The 18,603-nt window shown below is 54.1% G+C and overlaps 1 protein-coding gene across 3 annotated transcripts in view; it reads left to right on the forward strand.

Annotated features, from left to right (window-relative positions):
- Positions 1-5,447: 5,447 nt before the first annotated feature.
- The window catches only part of IL4R (interleukin 4 receptor), a 41,089-nt gene continuing 27,933 nt past the window's right edge, over positions 5,448-18,603 (forward strand). For 2 of the 3 annotated variants that reach the window (XM_053894344.1, XM_053894346.1), the window contains exon 1: positions 5,448-5,580. The gene's annotated coding sequence lies outside the window, so the exon portion shown is untranslated. The remainder of the gene's footprint in view (positions 5,581-18,603) is intronic. The other variant, XM_053894345.1, reaches the window with a different exon arrangement.

Genomic DNA, 18,603 nt, shown 5'->3' on the forward strand with positions numbered 1-18,603 from the left:
TGAGCCGAAGTCTGTCCCCCAACCTACTGAGCCACCCAGGTGCCCCGAAATAAAGAAAACTCTAAAATCAGTAACCTAAAAGATGAAAAATAAGCATATTAAAATATGCTCCACACAGTATGTCCTTAGGGGAATTGCAAATTAAAATGACAATGATAGGGGGCGCTCAGTGGCTCAGTTGGTTAGGCGTCTGGCTATGGCTCAGGTCACAAAGTCGCCGTTTGTGGGTTCGAGCCCTGCTCGGGTTCTGTGCTGACAGCTCAGAGCCTGGAGCCTGCTTCAGATTCTGTGTCTCCCTCTCTCTCTGCCTCTCCCCTGCTTGGCTCTGTCTCTCTCTCTCTCTCTCTCTCTCTCAAAAATAAATAAATATTAAATTTTTTTTTTTTAAATAACAATAATATGCCAGTACACACCTACCAGACTAGCTAAAATGCAAAAACACTGACCACACCAAATGCTGGCAAGAATGCAAAGCATCAGAAGCCTCGTTCATTGCTGCTGGAAATGCACACCGGTAGGGACACTCTGGAAAAGCGTTTGAAAGTTTCGTGCAAAACGAAACATTCTCTAACCATGTGATCCAGCAATCGCACCCCTCTGTATTTGCCCAAAGGAGTTGAAAACATGTCCACACAAAACTTGCGCACAAGGGCTTGAAGCAGCTTTATTCCTAACCACCCAAGACTGATTTGGATAAAATGTGGTACATCCCGACGACGGAATAGTATTCAGTACTGAAAGAAAAAGAAAAAGAGAACGAAGAAGAAAAAGAAAAAGAAAAAGAGAATGAAGAAGAAAAAGAAAAAGAAAAAGAAAAAGAGAATGAGGAAGAAAAAGAAAAAGAGAACGAAGAAGAAAAAGAAAAAGAAAAAGAGAATGAAGAAAAAAAAAAGAAAAAGAAAAAGAGAATGAAGAAGAAAAAGAAAAAGAAAAAGAAAAAGAGAATGAGGAAGAAAAAGAAAAAGAAAAAGAGAATGAGGAAGAAAAAGAGAATGAAGAAAAAGAAAAAGAAAAAGAGAACGAAGAAGAAAAAAAAAGAAAAAGAAAAAGAATGAAGAAGAAAAAGAAAAAGAAAAAGAGAACGAAGAAAAAAAAAGAAAGAAAAAGAAAAAGAGAATGAAGAAGAAAAAGAAAAAGAAAAAGAAAAAGAAAGAAAGAAAAAAAAAAAAAGAAAAAGAAAACCATCAAGCCCCCAAAAGACAAGGAGGAATCCTAAAAGCGTATTCTAAGTGCGGAAAACTAAACAGGAACAGTAAATAGATCAGTGGCTTCCAAGGTTCACGCTGCTCTATCCTGGCAGACACAAGTCATCGCGCATTTGTCCAAACCCGATTTTGTCAAAAGTGTCACGGAGTGAGTGAACCGGGACGTAAACTGCAGACTTTAGTTAATAGCAACTGCGTAAATATTGGTCACTAACCGGAACAAATTCACCACCTTAAGGCAAGACGCTAGTAACAGGGGAAGTCATGCTCATGGAAGGGAGGTGTGTGGGACCGGTCTGCACTACCCGTTTTTCTGTAAATCTACACCTCTTATTGAACAATTTTATTCATCTTTACCACTCCTTTAAAACCTGAGAGATGGGCTTAAAACGAGTGAGTTACGATGTGATGTGAGCTGAATTTGTATTGAAGCCACACTTGGGAACCCCCTGGGTGAAGGGACTGGGTTTTTATTATTTGGGGGTCTCCAGGCTCCTCCCTAGGCCCGACACAGAGCCGATAAAGGCTGCATAGCGCCGGGCAGGTGAATTTGAATAATGAAACCGTATGCAAAGTGACAAGCTTCCCATTTATTGCCTCTGGGGCCTCACGACAATTCCCTGTTCTCTTGAACTCCTATGTTGACATCATTTCAGACTTACAGGCAGGTGGCGAGAGTCGTCCAAAGAATTCCCGTGTTCCCTTCCCCCGATTTCCCCCCCCCCCCAAGCCTTCACGGAGGACCCCATGTGGTGTGAGCTTCCCTGTCTTTCCAGTGTTTTCAGCCCCATTTCCCAAGGAAGAAACGGGCTGAGGGAAAGGCCCCATTTTCATCTTCGTTCTGTTAGGAACAATGATGAACATTCACTGAGCGCCTACGACGTGCGGGGCATCGTTGCAAGCACTTCACCGGCCGTTTGGCATTTCCCCTCACCTGGCCCCAGGAAGCAGCCCGTCGGGGTCCCACTTGGCAGATGTGGAAGTTGAGGCACAGGGATGGTGACCCTGCGGCCCAGAGTTCCACAGTCAGTAAGTGGTGGACTTGGTCTGCGGAGGCAGATGTTTTGGCGGCAATTGAAGAGGGAGCTTGACTTAAAACCGCAGAAAACAGGGTGGGAGCCAAGCTGGGAGTGTGGGAGGGCAGACGGCACAGGCCCCGAGATCAAGAGTCAGGCGCTCAACTGACTGAGCCACCCAGGCTGTCTCTTCCTTATGACTTTCTTAATAACATTCTTTACTCTAGCTTACTTTATTATTATTATTATTATTATTTTTATTAAAAGCTTTTGTGGGCGCCTGGGTGGCTCAGTCGGTTGAGCATCCGACTTCAGCGCAGGTCATGATCTTGTGGTTCGTGGGTTCAAGCCCCGCGTCGGGCTCTGTGCTGACGGCTCGGAGCCTGGAGCCTGCTTCGGATTCTGTGTGCCTCTCTCTGCCCCCTTCCCCGCTTGTGCTCTCTCCCTCTCTCTCAAAAAATATATAAACTTATGGGGTGCCTGGGTGGCTCAGTCGGTTAAGCGTCCGACTTCGGCTCGGGTCTTGATCTCACAGCTCGTGGGTTCGAGCCCCGCGTCAGGCTCTGTGCTGACGGCTCGGAGCCTGGAGCCTGTTTCAGATTCTGTGTCTCCCTCTCTCTCTGCCCCTCCCCCGCTCACGCTCTGTCTCTACCTCTCAAAAATAAATATTAAAAAAAAATTTTTTTGAAAGCTTTTAAAACATGTCTATTTATTTATTTTGAGAGACAGAGCACGGAGGAAGGGCAGAGAGAGGGAGAGAGAGAGAGAATCCCAAGCAGGCTCCGCCCTGTCAGCCCAGAGCCTGACACAGGGCTCGAACCCACGAACCATAAGATCATGACCTGAACCGAAACCAGGAACCAGACACTTAACCAGCTGAGCCCCCCAGGCGCCCCTCTAGCTTCCTGTATTCTAAAAATACAGTATATAATACTGTACAACATGGAAAATATGGTTTAATCAACTGTGTTATCTGTAAGGCTTTGGTCAACAGTAGGCTATTAGGACTTACGTTTTTGGGGAGTCAAAGTTACATGTGGATTTTCTACTGCCCCGGGGTCTGCACCCCTAGCCCCCCATGTCATTCAAGGGTCAGCTGTATATGAGTTTGAGTCCCCGGGTGTGGGTGTGAATGTGTGCGGGTGTGCGAGTGGATGTGTGAGTACGTGAGTGTGAATGTATGCACGTGAACGTGTTTGGAGAATGTGAGTGAGTGGGTGTGAGGGTGGGTGTGAACGTGCGTGCAAGCTTTTCTAGGCAGGAACAAACCTTTGTCAGTGAAGCAATGCCTATACCTGCCCCCAACCCCCCCCCCCCCCGGCCATTGCTCTTGGCGGATTTCACGTGAAATGCAGAATTCCCGGGCGCCTGGGTGATTAAGTTGGGTAAGCGTCCGACTCTTGACTTCGGCTCAGGTCGTGATCTTATGGTTCACGAGATCGAGTCCCGTGTAGGGCTCTGTGCAGAGCCTGCTTGGGATTCTCTCTCTCTGCCCCTCCCCTGCTCATGCTCGGTCTCTCTCTCTCTCTCTCAAAATAAATAAATAAAAACATGAAAAAAAAAAGAAATGCAGAATTCCCATCTGACCTGAATTCCTCTTGGAATTCACAGCTTGTCTGGCCAAGCATCCTGGCTCTTGCTGAGGCCTCTCTCCCTGGCTGCCCTGGCTGTCCCCAACCAGCGTTCATTACACACAACTGCTTGCGTTTGTGACTTGTCAGGGCTCCCGCCTGACCCCCCAGGGCTAAGAAAGCAAGGGATGGGTATTTCTCACTCTCTCCTGCCCCCAGCTCAGGCCCTGGCACATGGAGGCATTAATACATACATGCTAAATTATTGTAGCTTTTCTCACCTCTAGGTATTTGCTCGCCCCATCCCCTCTGCCTGAATGCCTTTCCCTTTTCCCTCCCTTTTCTGCACTGATCTTTGGAGAGACCGTCAGAGGCCATGTCCTCCAGGAAGCCACCCTTGACTCCCCCCCAAACTGTCTACTGTCATATACTTGAACTGTAAGGTCTCAGTAAGCAGGGTCCATATTTATCTCCATATCTGTGTCCTCAGCACTTGTCACAGGCTTAGGCACACAGTAGGGCCGAGAGAAAAATAAGTGCATGAAAAATAACGAAAGAGAATTGAAGTACTGTGTCCCCTCCCAGAGGCTTCTCTGCTCCCCTGGCTCACCCTCCACCACAGCAAGCCCATCGGGCTGTCCTTGGCTGTGAGGATTCTGCCTCTACTCTAAGACCAGGAGCTCCTTGAGCCTAAGATGGGGTCAAATTACCCTCTGGATCTCCAGCACTTCGCAGCCTGAGTCAGCACATCCTCTTACCTTACCTCCTTCCATTTTCCCTTCCTCAAGTCTCTCCGGCCAAGCTAGCCTTCAGACAATTACTCCAACACGCCACCCCAGGGCCTTTGCACTTGCTGTTTTCTCTCCCTGAACTAGTCTTCCCCCATATTCTGTTCAGGATCAGCTCAAACGTGTCTTCATCAGGGACACCTTTCAACCACCGACCCCGACTGGCCTAATAGGTCCCTCTCTGCTTTACTTTCTTCTCCGGACCTCTTGTCACCTGAAATATTTTATTCTCTTAGCATTCTTCCCTACTGCTTGGCTCCATTGGGGTTTTTATGGTGTCCAGTGGTTAGTGGTCTACGGGGCCTGGGCTCAAATCCCACACCTGCTGCACGATTCTCACCAAGTTGCCCCTCTGTGCCTCAGTTTCCCCATCCGTAAAAACGAGTGATAGTAATACAGCTCCCTCCTAGGGTAGTTGTGAGAGTTAAATAAATTACTACATGCAGTGCCTCACAACAGAGCCTGCCAGATCTTACCAGCTATTGCCAGAAGAGTTGTTCCACTATCTAAATTCTTCGGGCCCCCGGCATAAGGCAGGCGCTCAGGAAATATTGAAGGAACAAACGCACAGGGGCACCTCGCAGAAGCTGGGCCTTTGGGAAGGGCAGAGGGATGAAAGCCGCCCAACGCCCCAGCCCCACATGCACCTGCCCCTCTGCGACGCGAGGCTGGGGACCGGAGCCGGGACGCCATTCGGAGAGCCAGGGGGAAGCACTGCGGGGTTCTGCCGGGAGAGGCCTCGCGGGCGAGGAGGCGGGCCCGGGAGCCAGACCGGGACAGTGGGCGGCCGGGAGGCAAGGGGAGGGCGGGGAGGGCGGGGGCACGGGGCGGGGCCTGCGGGGGGGGGGCGGGGCCTGCGGAGGGGCGGGGCGCAGGAAGCCGGGGCGGGCCGGCTCGCGCGCCCAGGAAAGCCCCGCGCGGCGCGGGCAGGACTGGCCGACCGGGGGTCCCCCACATCCCGCTCGGGCGCCGGCGCGGCGAATGGACCCGGGGCGCGCAGGTAGGACGCGGGCCGATGCGCGCGGCGGAGACGGGGGACCGGCCGGGGGACGGGCTCGGCCGCCGGCGGGGTTCCAGGCGACGGGGACCCCCGGGCCGACCAGACCCCGTCGGGGGTCGCCCGGAGCCCGCTCCTCCCCGCGCCCCGAGCGGCGGCCGGCTCGGCCCGGGCGCCCCCGGGGGCGGCGGACGCGCGGAGCGGGGACCCCGGCGCGCCCCCCAAACTCGTGCTGGCCCGGAGACGCCAGCGGGGACGGCCCCTCGGGGACCCGGGGCCGTCGTGAGCGTGGGGTGAGGCGGGGCTCGGGCCATGCAGCGCCAGTGTCCCAGCGATCACCCCCTGCCCCGCGCGCAGGAAATGGGTGAGGATTGGGGCGGAGGGGGGGAGGGGGAGTTCCGAAAACTGAACTTGGTTACCCGGTCGAGGCATCTGGGGAAACGGGGCCCTGTCGACTCCTTGTCTCCTTACTTGAACGTTGGGTAGACCCAGTAACAATAGCGGTCATTTAACTGGACTCATTTTGTACAGATTCTGTCCTGAGCATTGAACGTATTCTGAGTTAAATCGCAAAATAACTGTTTTGGTCGGTGCCGTGTGTCCGTCCGTTTTTCAGAGGAGGACGCTGTGTGGCACAGGCAATTTAAATGACTTGCCCGAGGTGGACAACTGCCTGGAAAGGGTGCGGCAGGATTCGAACCCAGGCGGTTCTGACGCCAGAGCCTGTCGTGGTCCACCCGTCGGCAATATTTGTCAAACTACCCCATAAACGAATTATCCAAGGGATTTTATTAAAAGGCAGATTCCCCGGGCTGTCTTCAGTGAGGTTGCGATTCAGTAAATCTAGGAATCTGGAGTTTTAAAAACCCACAACATCTGGATTTCTTATATCAAGCAAGACTGGGGACCAAGCAACCCTCAGTGGTCCTGCTGCTGGGATTTGCAGATGGCTCCCCTGCCAGCACTCATCCCGGCGGGGTCCTAGCCTCTGCTCTTCCCCAGCTGCCTCCCAGGTTCCACCCCTGCTGCTCCTTCCCTAAGGGTGGCCTGTTAGAAGCCTGGGCATTTTCTGGGACATCAGTGCCTTGATTACAATCCTAAAGTCCGATGGGGAAACTGAGAGTGAGGTGCACCTCTGTCCAGGGTGTCCCCCCACGGTCAGGGGATTCCAGAGTCCTGCAAAGACTCCTCAAGAGCAGCTCACCTGCCCAGTGGTTACAGATGTGGATGCTGTGGTGTTGGCAGGGAGCAAGGGGTTGGGGGGGGCAACCTCCCGCAGCCATCCATTCATTAATCAGCACCCGCTGGGCTCCTACAGGACACTGCTCTAAATAGCACTGGTGTTTGCCTTTCGGGGGGGCTCGCGCAAGTAGGGGTGATCACCTGGCAGGGACAGGCTTCATGGAGCGGGGACCCCTGAGCCAGCCTTGGAAGAGGGGCGGGGGAGCTTGGCTGCGGGAGAATGGGAGGGAGCAGCTGGGAGCAGCTGGGAGAGGCCTGAGGGAGAGGTGCCGGGGGAGGGGGGGGCAGCCAGACAGGGATGGGAAGGTGCGTCTGGCCACGTTGTGGAAGGCCTTGAATGCCATGCTGAAGAGTGTGGCCCAGTGCACTTCACCTCAGCCCGAGCCATAAAAACCACAATGCAGATTCCTGGGTGCCCCCGGATCCCTGAAGCCAAGGCTGGAGGGAGGCCTTGGGAAGGCAGCAGGGAGGGAAAACCACTCGTGAGTCAGGCACTCTGGTTACCACACGCCCAGTTACCAGCAGATCTGGGATCACCTGAAGATTTCCACATTCCGGGCAGCAGCTCAGTAACTGATGTGTTTTGTACCACACAGCAGGGGCAGGGAGGTGGTCCCCTGAGGCAGTCAGTTTCCAGATGCTCTGATTTAGCAACGCGGCTGAAATGCACTGTGGGAGAAGTGAGGAGAGGGCCTGTCCTGGACCCGTCCTCTCCCTCCACCCCTACTCCCCTGCCCCCCAGAATGGAGGTGCTGCCCTCTGCCCTCAGCTGCCTTTGATGGCACCTGCAAGGGAGGCAGGGACAGAGCCCCCCGGGGTGCTTCACATTTGTCAGGCTGGGCTTTCACGAAGGCTAAGGGCATCATGTTTTATAAGATACTTAACACAGTTTCCAAAGCGTCGTACATGCACAACAAATGTTCATGACTGTTTTTACCCGTTAGGAAGTATAGCGTGGAGGTAACGAGTATGGACTCTGGAGCCAGGTTGCCGAGGTTCAAATGCTGGCTTTCCAATTTACTAATTTGTCAGGACCTCAGTCTCCCCGTTTACGAAATTACAGTGACTGCTTTATACCATTGTAGCAACGATTAAGTGAACGGATACATGTCGAGCCTCCAGAGCAGTGCCTGGTACTGACTGAGCACTATGTATTTGTTAAATAAATAAAGGAACCCCATTGGATGGGATGGAATCGATCCATTTTGCCAGGGAGGAAACTGAGACCCAGAGATGTGTGCAGTGGCCTTGCCTAAGGCCATGTTGTCTAGGAGCGACAGGGAAGGATTTGAATCTGCCTTTCTCCCCAGCCTGAGTTCTCTCCCGCTATGTCAGTTTGCTCAGGTTAGCAAGAGGGACGTCTTTCTGAGCGTTCCACATGCCCAGTCACGTTTGGCCAGAATTCCCTTGGCTAGGCTGGAAGACAGGCCAGTGGCTCGCCTGGCTGTGTATGAACTTGCCCTTTGCAAGAGTGTGGACAGGAAGCCCAGGGGAGACTGAAGGCTCTTGCAGAGGCCAGGGCAACCAGCGTCACCCAGGGCTGTCTCCCTGTTTTCTGACTGCCATCGAGTCATTCTGTTTCTCTGAGCAGGAGGCAGAGAGAAGGACACAGGCTTGCAGACAGGGGCCCCGGGTTCAGATCTGACCTTGCTATTTCCTATCTGTGTGATCATGAGGCACTTGCTTAACCTCTGTGAGCCTCGGTTTGCTTGTCACGAAAATGAATATTGGGGGGTGTTCAGGGCATAGTTTTTACAGGCACCTTGCCCACGGCTCAGTGATGGCGGTTTCTCTTCTTAGGACAATCGCTTCTCCATATCCAGCACCTGGCTAGCTCATTCATGTCTTCAAATGTTCATCAAGCACCTATATGTTCCAGGAGCTACTGACCGAGTATTGGACAAAGTCCTTGCTCTCCTAGAGTTTAAATTCTAGTTTGAAGACGGGCGATACACAACTAAGCAAACACATTCACATGTATCACCCTTATTCCTAATTCTGAACTCTGCAAGTTCTGAAAACCGACAAGGTTTTCCATCATTCAGTTGGAAGCAAGAACTGAGGGCAACTAATCAGGGGGTTCTTTGGTGTGTTTGTTAATCCCCCTGGACGCCAACGCTTATGTGTTGCCCTGTGGAGAAATTGACGTGAGCGATGGGGGGGAGGGAGGGGGTAGTGCTGGACCCATGGGGGGAGGGAGGCAGGGTGGGTGGTTACGCCTGGTGGGATTTTATCCTCAATAACCTGTCTATAATCTGAGTTACTGTGACTTCTGAGACATGCCTGGTCCCCCGGGATTTCACACAAGAGGACAGGGACCTTCAGGACCCTGTCAGGACTGGGGAGGAAGACGAAAGCCGGGTGAGGGTGGACTTTGCAGGAGCCTCTCCCGAGGAGCCACATTTAGGACGATGTGGGGCAGAGGCCCCGGGGAAGAATGGGCCAGGGGCGGGGAGGGAGCCCGCAGGGAAGGTCTCATCCACCCCACCAACCCCGCCTCCTGGCCCGCTGCTTGTCCCTGGCTCTGGGCGCACAGTTCTGTCTAAACTCGCATGTCCTTGCCTTTCCAAGATGTGACCGTGAGTCTGAGATTTCGGGTTTGGCTCTGACTGACTCATTCTCACCCACGGGGGCCCGCGTGGCATTTCCGAGTTTGCTTTAGAGATTCTGGGACTTGTCTCAAGCAGGCCCGGGTGCCAGCCGGCTGGAGAGGATCAGCAGCGGGGCGGGCATCTGAGTCCTCCCTCCACCCGCCTCCCTCCTCCAGGGACAGAGGAAGGAAGTGGGTCCGTGTGAGGGGAAGAGAGCGTGGCTTCCTGGGTTTGGTGGAACCCTTCCTAATATTAGCGGAAGGACTGTAGTTCTGAGCAGCGGGTTGAAGGGACTAACCACACACCTGAAAGTAACAGGTACACACACGTCTTGAGGGTCAGCACCAGGCTTCCACTCGCTCAGCAGACGTGTTAGGGACTGGGGACACAGCAGTGAATGACACAGAAACGAGAGCCCTCTTAGAGCTGACAGTCTAGCGGGGGAGGTGACTTTTGAGGTGAGACCTGAGGTAAAAAGGCACATGGACATCCGGAGAGTGATTCCAGCAGCGGGAACAGCAGGTGCAAAGGCCCTGAGGTGGGAACAGGCTTGGTGCATCTGACCCACAAGGAAGCTGATGTGGTGGTATGGAAGTGAACCAGACACCGAGGGGTAGGAGCATAGGTCAGGGAGGAAAACGGGAACCAGATCCCTGCAGTGTCTCATTCACCTTGTAAAGTAACCTTCCCAAGTAGGAACTGCTCTTATCTAGACTCTGCCGATGAAGAAACAGGCACTGAGTAGTTGAGTAACTTGTCCGGGGTCACACGGGTGGCAGCGCGGGGCCGTGAACCCAGCAGCTCCAGCATCTCCAGTCTTTACCACGGTGTTTAAACACCTGGATGTGGGGGCGCCTGGGTGGCTCAGTCGGTTGAGCGTCCGACTTCGGCTCAGGTCACGATCTCGTGGTCCGTGAGTTCCAGCCCCGCGTCGGGCTCTGTGCTGACGGCTCAGAGCCCGGAGCCTGTTTCTGATTCTGTGTCTCCCTCTCTCTGACCCTCCCCCGTTCATGCTCTGTCTCTCTCTGTCTCAAAAATAAATAAACGTTAAAAATTAAAAAAAAAACAACAAAAAAACACCTGGATGTGGTCAGGCCCGGATTGGTGTTACGGGTGATTCCATCATCATACAGATCGTTTTACAGATCATTCTGCCAATGAGCACGTTCCCGGCCTGTGACCGTGACCGTGACATCCACCACAGCACAGAGCATACAGTGAGGATCAGGCACTGCGCTGGGTGAACACGGGTAGATGAGTGGGCGCCTCCCCGTTTCCCCGAGGAGGAAACTGAGGCTCTGGGTAAGTGGCCGATGTGGGTGGCACAGCTCCAAGGGGGCAGAGTCTGGATTCAAACCCACGGCTGCTGACCTGGGAGCCTATGCATTTAACCGCTGTTCTGAGCCATACAGCCCAAGGAGTAGAGAACTACGTTTCACGGTCAGAAATGAGGGGAGCACAGTCACCCAGAGCCATTTTGGGGAACTTGGGAGGCCCTGAGGTTTTCCTGAAGGAGCCAGGAAAGCGTTCTGCCTTTTGAAAAGAGGAAACGGAATCTCTCTGGAGAGGGGAGACACTAGATCTCTGGACGGGCAGTCCTCCAGGCTCCTGGAGCCATAGCCTCTTGACGATCTTGCCCCTGGCCATAGAGCACGGGCCTTCTGGAAGGCAGATCCTCAAAGCTGGACAGCTCTAACTGGGAGAAAATCTTTCCTGAGATTTAGCCAAACTCACTTTCCGGTAACATTCACTTTCCGACTCTGGTTCTGCCCCCCTTGGAAGTAGTAACCAGCTCCCCCCAACCTGAGCCCAATATTTCTCTTATTCAGACTACACAGGTATAGTCCTTTCAACCACTCTTCCTGACTCAAGGAATTGTAGAGAATTCAGCTTGGCTTTAGACATGAACAGATTCGTCAAAGTCTCACATAAAACCCATTGCTTCCCCCAGTGTCTGCCCAGTCACAGAGGAGGAAGACTCTCACCTCCTTGGATTTGGACCCATATCTTTGTTGATACAACCTGCAATCATACTTTATAGTGACCACATCCCGCTTGGGGCGTACATTGGGCTTGCCAGCTAAAACCTCCAGATCTCTCTTCTGCACGAGCTGCTGTCTGTCAAAGTATATTCCGTCATGAGACTCCTTATTTGAGGCTGGCAGTTGTTTTTTAGGCTTTCTTGTTTTCTAGTAAATCTACTTCAGGCTAAGAGGCTGTAATTTTTTTTTCTTTGAGTACTCCTTTGGCTTCATTCCACAGGTCTTGTGACACAATGCAAAAATAATTCAGTTTCCCTTTTGATTAAAAGTGTTACGCACTTCAAACGTTTTTAAAGATGAATGGATTTTTCTTTTTTTGAAGTTATTCTTGTATGCTTGGAGTCTCAATTTGTTGCATTGTGGTCAGTATTTATGGCCTGTATGATATCAGTGATGGAGAATTTGTGAAGATCTTTGTAAGATTCTCTGGTTAGTTTCTTTTGTATCTTCCACTTGTGTTTGAAAGGATGTATATTTTCTGGTGGGTGTGGAGGTTTTTGTTTTGTTTTTAATGTTTGTTTATTTTTGAAAGAGAGAGAGTGCAAGTGGGGGAGGGGCAGAGAGAGAGAGAGAGAGAGAGAGAGAGAGAGAGGGACCAAAGGTCTGAAGCAGTCTCCGCAGTGACAACAGAGAGGCCGATGTGGGGCTTGAACTCACAAACCGTGAGATCATGACCTGAGCTGAAATCCAGAGCCTGAGGCTCAACCGACTGAGCCACCCAGGCTCCCCCAAGGTGGGTGTAACGTTTCAGAAATAGAGCTCTTAGATCAATTTTGCTAATTACATCATTCATGTTTTCTACATTTTTATGTGTTTTTCTCTATCTGACTTATCTCCCGCTCTGATAAAGGATCTATTCATTTCACCTTGACCTTTTCTTGTTTGTTTTTTTTTTTTTTTGCTTTATTTTCAAAGCTGTGTTGTTCGGTGCATATAAAAACAAAACATGAATCGAAGAAGGGTTCATGATATTTATTCCTTCTGGTGAATTGCTCCTTTTATCAGTATAAAAGAGCCACCTTTCTCTCTTTTAATACTTTGCTGTCTTGAATTTATTTTATTCAGTGTTCCTTCATTCCCGTACCTCTTATCTTTATGCGCATTGGTCTCTTGACCAATTCTCTGTCTTCTTTTCTTCAACACTAAAGTTGAAGGACTTTTCTAGGAATTTTCTTTGACTACAGTCTTGTAGCCACATAAATTAAAAATAATTATATATATATGTGTGTGTATATATACACACATATACCTCTCAGACTCAGCTCTGTAACCCACTTGCTGCATAATTTGGGGCAAGTCCTTTTGCCTGTTTGGGCCTTAAATTTCCTCATCTGTAAAATGGGGACATGACTCACTTGGCCTCTCCTCTCGGGTTTCTGGAAAAATAATGAGAGTGGAGAATAGAAAAGGAGCTGCCTACATCCCTACAAGTTAGTCACTGGGTGTGAATATGGGCTGGCTTTCCAGACGGTGAGAAGAGGGAGGGACGGAGAAGGAGGGAGGGGGAGGGAGGACTGTGCCGGAGCCCTGAGGGTGAAGGCCGACTTCACGGTGGCCGCCCCTGGTTGGCTTCCTGGGCTGTTCACAGATACACGAGTAAGACACAGTCTCTGGCCTGGAGGGGCTTCTGGTCTGGAAGAAGGTGCAGCTCACTGCTCATGGGACAGAGGGACAGGCAGGGAAGGGCTGAGGAAGGAGCGGGGTTTGAGTAGCAGTGTCCCAAGGGGGTGGCTTAGGAGGTGGGCACTGAGAGGGGAGTCTGGGGCACATTTGGGGACGGGTGGAGGGCAGCGCTGGGAGGGCGCAAGGTTGGTAAGGACCGCTCTTGGGCTCCTCGTCCTCCCCAACGAAGGAGGAAGGCAGGGGGCTTGCAGAATTTGGAGGATCCTTGACACCAAAGAGCAGGCAAAGCTGGGTCTCCAGCCCCACCCCTTCCTTGTCACCATAACAACCACATCCCATAATGAATAAGAGGAACTAGGGACAGAAGGGAGGGAAAGGTATCAGCCTTAACACCTTTAGGGGTGGGGGTGGGGCCGGTGCACCAGGAGGCTGGGGGGGGGGGGTGTCTCAGGACACCCACCCACCCCAGATGACACCAGCTGGTCATCAGAAGCCAAAGGGAGACCACAGATGTGTGGTGTGGTTTTTGAAAATGGAACTCTTTTCCGACGTTTAAAAATCAGGAAAATATGCATAGAAATCTGGATTTCTAGCTTCTTTTGAAAAATCAGGAGACCTAGCAATGCCCAGGCCTTCGCTGATGTGGCAAAAAGCGGCTGACACAGAGTGACGGCTGCCCTTTAGGGCTGGGCCTGTGCCCGCCCGCTGCGGCTTGTCCCTTCTCTGCCATTGAGGTGTCGGGTCTGTGATCCCGTAGACACCTGGGTCATCTGGGGCAGGTGGCAGTGAGCTGTGCGACCTCCCCGCCGAGACAGTGAGTGAAGAAGCAGGTAGGCTGAAGTCGGGGGCCCCTGTAAAGGCTGGGGAGTGGACTGCGGGGTCTTTGGGGACCCTCGTGGGCCTGAGCACGGGTGGGCTGAGATGTTTGCGGCCGTGCCCCCTCAGCCCGGATCGCACACCCGTTCACCCATCTCTCTCCCTTTTCCTCCTTAGTGAGCTTACGTGCAGGCCGGTGCACAGCTTCGTGCATTTTCCCAAAGCGTGCACTTGCGTGTGTAACCCAGCTTGACCGGCCCCCCAGAAGGTTCCCTCCTGCCTGCCCCGCCAAAGACACTTCCCTGACTTCTGACCCCCAGGATCAAGGGGTGTCTCCTCTGGAACTTGATGTAAATGGAATCAGTTTTGCCCTTTGGAACCCGGCTTCCTCCATTCAGTTCGCGCCCGTGAGACCTGACCACGGTTGTCATGGCCGCTGTCGCTACTCAGGGTCTCGGAGCGTTTCCTTGGTGCTTGAAGATGGGCTTTTGCCACCTGCTCCATCAACGCTGTCCCTAGTGCCTCTTCCACCCCGCTGTGGTCTCTGCGTCCCCTTGTGCGACCGGCGAGGCAAGTGGTTCTGTCCTCACATCACAGACGAGGAGACTGATGCTCTGAGAGGGCCCCTGGCTTGCCTAGGCCTGTCAGCCGGGCAGGGCAGGGCCTGCACACTTAGGCCCAGAGTTAGGCTTCTGTGTGTCAGATGCTCTGAGGTCGCTGCCCACGTGGGCGGCCCCACGCGTCCGTGTGTCCCTCACCGTGCCAGGGATAACATTGGCACAGGGCAGGGTGGACAGCAGGATGCGCTCCAGGGAGAGACCTCTGCCCCCAGCACCTGTCTGCAGGCAGAAAGTGAACAGGGAGATCTTGCCTGTGCTGACATGCTACCTACCGGCTGTGGGTTTGCCCAGGGGGCAAAGTCCTGGTCACTGTTGAGACAAGTTCACAGAGGAGGGCTGGGCAAACGGACAGAAGCCAAGTTCCAGCTCACTCACTTCCTGCCTGGTCACCTTGGATGATCCCTGAACGCCTCTGAGCCTCGGCTTCCCTCTCTCTCTGCGGTTCTTAGGCAGGTTCCTGGGCCTCTGGGTGTCAGTTTCCCCCGTGTCTGCCGTGGGGAGGGTACTAACCGCACCTGCCCTGTTCCTCGGGTTGCTGTTAGGGTTAAATGAGTTGGTTAACTTGTAAGTGCACGACAGTCTGCTCTGACCAAGGCTGCGGCCGGTCAGTTTGGGGGGTGGGGTGGAACCCCTGGGCAGAAGGGCCCAGGGCATGGTCTCTAATGGCTGGAGGAACTGGGGACACACAGGGGCAATCATGGTGACTTCTGCGGACCTCGGGAAGCAGGCCCACTGGGAGCCGTGACTGTCCCTAAGACCAGCAAAATCTAATCAGCATCTTGGGGCCAGATGTCATAATCATGGTAATGCCCCAATTACCAGCATTCTGCAGTCACTTCCCCCGGGGGTGGCCAAGATCGGTGCCTGCATTAAGGTATTTAAGGAAATTCGGAGCCAGAATTGGTCAGTGTTTATCTAGCTGTGAGAGGTGGAAAATTCCAGCTTGTGGAGCTGTGTCCCTGCTTTCGTGAGGGATGGCCGTCCAGGCCCTCCTGCACTGAGCACATACCCGTGGCCCCTCTGCTGTGTGCCGAGCGGCGTATGGCTCTGGGGTGCCAGCCGTGAACAGGGTGGACACAGCCTCGGGTCTCGTGGGAGCTGGGACCGAGGTACAGGACGTGTGTGCATGTGGTGAGCCTCAAGGGATAAGTGCTAAACACAGAAATGGCCTTGCAAGTGACGGGGGTCAGCTGCCGTTCCTGACTCTGCGGCGTCTGGACACGGGGCCCGTAGGCTCGGCCTCCTCCCTGGGGCCTCCAGGACCTTCTGAGGTCCAGCCTCCCCTGGGTTCCCACTGGCAGCTTGGGACAGCCAGCACGAGTGTCCCCACTGCCATAAAGTGGCCAGCCTGTCCCCAAGATGGTGCCCCCTCCAGCGGGTCTGGCCCCGCCATGTCCTGTGAAGGAGGTCCACGGTCTCCAACCCTCTCCTGTCCCCCTCAGACAAGGCCCTCCCTAACTCTGCGCAACCGCGTGGGTTCTGACACGGCTAATGACCTTCAGGCCTGTCTCCAGCCCAAGCCTACCTTCTGAGCTCCAGGCCAGTAGAATGTATTGCCTCCGTGGGGCGCCTAGGGGGCTCGGTCGGTGTAGCGTCTGACTTCAGCTCAGGTCATGATCTCACTCCTTGTGAGTTCGAGCCCCACATCGGGCTCTGTGCTGACAGCTCGGAGCCTGGAGCCTGCTTCGGATTCTGTGTCTCCGTCTCTCTCTGCCCCTCCCCCCGTTCATGCTCTGCCTTTCTCTGTCTCAAAAGTAAACGTTAAAAAAAATTAAAAAAAAAAAAGAATATATTGCCTCCCGGACTGGATGCCCACTCCCCACCACCTGCTTCGACTCCCCGTGTCCCCGGCATGGGGGGCGCGTGATCTTCCTGGCACCCACTGCCAGCCATCGGCAAGTTCACCACCCTTACCTCCCGTGCAGGGCTGAGTCTGCCCCTCGTCTCCAGCAGCACCCAGCACGCCCCTCAGCCCGGCCACCTCGGCCTCGAACCTACAGCCCTTCTCCACACCTAAGGTGGAGTGGACTTTCTGGCAAGGTGCACCTGCTCCTGCCCTGCCTGACAGCCTTCAGTGGCTTCCCGTTGCACTGGGGATGGACGGGGTCTGAACCACGCACTGTGCCTGGTTGGCAGTGTTGTCTTCTGGCCCCACTGACCTCTCCTTCTGTCCGTCCCTGCAGCCCACGGCCTATCTTGCGGGGTGGGGGATGGGCCATGCCCTCCATACTCCCTGGCTATTCACTCATCCTTCACTCGTCACTTCCCCCGTCTCTTGCCTTCTCCCGAGACTTCTCAGGATCAAAAATGGGCTTAATTACTGTCGCCCCCTCACAGTGAGGACTTAGAGCATCTAGAACAGCGGCTGGCACTGGGGGAGCACCGTGTAAGTGTAGAAATAAGAACAAGGTGGAAGACGCAGGGTTGCTTGTTGAGGAGGTACCCTGCACCGGCCGCCGGGCTTGGCCTTCTGCTTACAGAGGACGCGACGTGGCCTGCCCTCACGGAGTCCACGGCGCCTCCCGTGCGTGGGAAGGTCTTCCTCCCTCTGCACACGGCACCCCTGCCCTCCCCTGGGGAGTCCCTCTAGGGACACTTGACCCTCGAGGACCAGCGTGGATCCTCCCTGACGGCTGCCTGCCGACAGCCTCGTCATACCTTTCCTAATGCTGTTCCCACAGCCTCTCTGCAGGCCTGCTTCCCGCATGGGTCCCTCCCACACTGCGTGGCATCCTGACAAGACCAGATCTAGCCTTTTTGATGGCTCTCTTCTCTTGGCAAAGTCTGTGCGGTCAGCAAATGCTGCTGGCTGTGCCCTCGACAGATCTGGAATCCAGCCTGCTCTTACAGACCCCTTCCCGGCACCTGCTGCCTGGACCAGCGCAGGAGGCTCCTCACCGGTACCTGCTTCTGCCCTTCACCCCGTGGGCCCTGTAGACCACATAAGCGGAGAGATGGCTTAAAACGTCTCATAATGTCACGTCTCTGCTCAAAAACCTCCAGTGACTTATCTTCTCAAGTACTTGTCAGAGGGAGGAAGTGAATGAGCGAATGCATGAGTGGCTTCTCCCACGTCTGCGGTCGCCGGCACGTAGTAGGTGCTTAGTAACACCCGCCGCGAGAATACACGCGGGCAAAGGCTGGGAGCACACAGTAGGTGCACGGGGAGCCCGCTGGGCTCTGTTGGCCAAGGTGGCCGGTTCTTGCCTCCAGCAGTAGTGGAGGCAGCCTGCCGTCACTCCTCACTCCCGCTTTCGGTCTTGGGGCCCTGGCCTGGCCCGCCTTGCCGGCCAGGCGGGGCTGCTGACGCGGCTGCCGGTTCCGGGAACCTCTGCCGGGCAGCGCTTCTGGGAAGGCGACCGCTGGGAGGAGAAGTGTGCCCCTGGCTCCCCGCCAGACTGGCCTAGCTGTCCCGGAGGCCAGAGGAAGCTCCAGGCTGGCTTAAGACTGTGGAGTTTCAGGGGCTGGTGGCTCCCCCCAGGGAGGCCACCGTCAGCCCCTGCTGTCATCGGCTTCCTCTTCACATGCGCTCGCTCCTCATGGGACTGGCTGCATCCTGTCTGCCCGTCCAGCCCCACTTCGAGCCGGTTTGCGGTCAAGAGAGGAAAGAGGAGCCCGTGTGGGCGGCCTTGCAACCCTTTTGGGCTCAGGAAGAGCCTGCCTGGTCACTGCCTGACTGCCACCGGCCTTGACATTTCAAGACTCTCCACTCCCCTCCTCCCCAACAGAAAGAGTGAGTTAAGTGTATTTCACTGCCAGCAGGAGGGTTTTCCCACTCAGAGCACTTCTGACCTCTTCCTGGCTCAGGCTTTCACTAAGTGCTGCTTCCTACCTCCCTGACCTTGGTTTTGTCACTTGCCCGTCTCTAGGCCTCAGTTTTGGCCATAACACCGCATTCCCAGGGGGCCAGGGATGGCATTTCACGAGGCGGCAAAGACAAGTGGTCAGGCACGTGGCTTCTGGAGTGAGGCTGCCTGGGTTCAAATCCTAGCTGTGTAACTTCTCTGTGCCTCTGTCTCCTCCTGTGTAAAATGGGGGTTTCAATGGCAGCCTGCCTTATAGAGGTGTATGCACGGCAATCGTCATAAGCAA

Source organism: Panthera pardus, unplaced genomic scaffold (assembly GCF_024362965.1).
Source record: "Panthera pardus isolate Hobbes unplaced genomic scaffold, ASM2436296v1 HiC_scaffold_5, whole genome shotgun sequence".
Lineage (NCBI taxonomy): Eukaryota > Metazoa > Chordata > Mammalia > Carnivora > Felidae > Panthera > Panthera pardus.